Source organism: Coptis chinensis, chromosome 5 (assembly GCF_015680905.1).
Source record: "Coptis chinensis isolate HL-2020 chromosome 5, ASM1568090v1, whole genome shotgun sequence".
In the NCBI taxonomy this organism is placed as follows: domain Eukaryota; kingdom Viridiplantae; phylum Streptophyta; class Magnoliopsida; order Ranunculales; family Ranunculaceae; genus Coptis; species Coptis chinensis.
Genome location: NC_141460.1, coordinates 38,984,966 through 38,986,595, shown reverse-complemented (window position 1 = coordinate 38,986,595; position 1,630 = coordinate 38,984,966). Strand labels below are relative to the sequence as shown.

At 41.5% G+C, this 1,630-nt stretch overlaps 1 non-coding gene across 1 annotated transcript; it reads right to left on the bottom strand.

The window, feature by feature from the left end:
• Window positions 1-506: 506 nt before the first annotated feature.
• Window positions 507-610, bottom strand: LOC147497477 (small nucleolar RNA R71). Its single transcript, XR_015197203.1, has one exon. It is a non-coding gene; the product is annotated as a small nucleolar RNA R71 (small nucleolar RNA).
• Between the last annotated feature and the right edge of the window lie 1,020 nt (window positions 611-1,630).

Here is a 1,630-nt window from a genome sequence, read left to right as displayed (position 1 = left end):
GCATGTTTAGTTAAGCTCAACTTAGTCTTGCATGAGATTAAGGTCTGGTCGAACAAAACAACGAGCGTAATTACGGCAACAAACAAGTCTATCTAGTACACCACCCACGACACCTCTAACTACTATCACACACACCATACGACATAATGGTGAAGAAGAGACTCCTCTCTCCGACTTTTACAAAGCCTTGGCGATAGCCCTAAATCATGCATCGTTCTAGCAGACCCGATTGGGGATTTTGAATCCCCAAACATATTTAATTTGTTACCCGTTTTCATGGGTTAGACCATGAAAAACCTTATCGGCTATCGCGTAGGATTGAACAAGTCCTTACAACATTCCATCATACTACGGTAGGTGCGGAACAAATTAAAGCGAGGGTATTCCCTTTCACATTAGCCGATAAAGGCGTCTTGGTTAAGCGCCAAGCGCCTAATTACGTGGACTCGTGGGCTAAACTTGTTCATTTGTTTATGGAACATTTTTACCCCCCTAAAACGGATGAGATGCTTTCCAAGATTCATTTTTTCCGACAAAATCCTCATGAATCATTTTTCGAGGCATGGAATCGTTTCACCGATCTCCTTATAGAGTGTCCACATCATAACTTAGCTAAAGACACGTTAGTTTAGTGCCTTTTCAAAGGTCTTCTACACCACCATAAAGAAGTCCTTGACATAATGAATGGGGTAGTTTCCTAAGTAAAGGAGCCGGGAGGCTTACAAATTTTAGAAGACCAAACTAAGCGGAATAATAATTGGGGGTAGTGATGATATCCCCGGCTCAGCTAGTTCTTCTTCAACGGTAAAGGCCGCCGGTATGTTTGAGGCGAAAACCGATCGAACTTAAAATTTTTCGAATCTCTAACTAAAAAGTAGAGGCTATTTCTGCTCAACAAAAGCCTATCCCGTCATGAATGTAAACTCCAACCCATGTAATTTCTGTTTGAGTCGAGCACCCGGCGATTATTGTCCTCTAGCTTATGAACAACAACCACAGAACAAGATAATGTTTACTCTATTAATAACTATCCTATTCCTAAGCCCTTGGAGACAACATCAACTTCGGTTGGAGAAATAATCAACAAGTAACACCTCCAGGGTACAATAATCAAAGCGTTAGGCAAGCAAACAATTATAACCAAGCTCCACCTAGGCAAGGACAAGGACAAGGACAAGGTCAAAGGGAATTATAATAATTATAACAACCAAAGCGCAACCACGACAAGGTCAAGCACAAGGTCAGAATAATTATAATAATTATAATACCAATAAGGTATCGTTAGGTTAATAATAATAACTATCACAACCCACCCATAAATAATCAGCGAGAGATAGTTCGATCCACACCACCCGTGACTACTACACCTACACAACGGATCGTATCGGCGCCTTTATACAAGTTACCCAACAACTTTTCGGACAATGACTCAATCAAACCAACAGATTTTACAATCCATAAATCGGGGCATACAACGGTTAGCCCAAGCGAAAGCCCAACCAAAAGCGTGTTTCGGGACAAGCAATACCAAACCCTAAAATAGCAAACCACAGCCTTTGGGGTAAGCGGTAATTCTAGTGCGGAAACTACAATCGTAGGTGACCTAAATGCCATCACCACTCTCGGATTC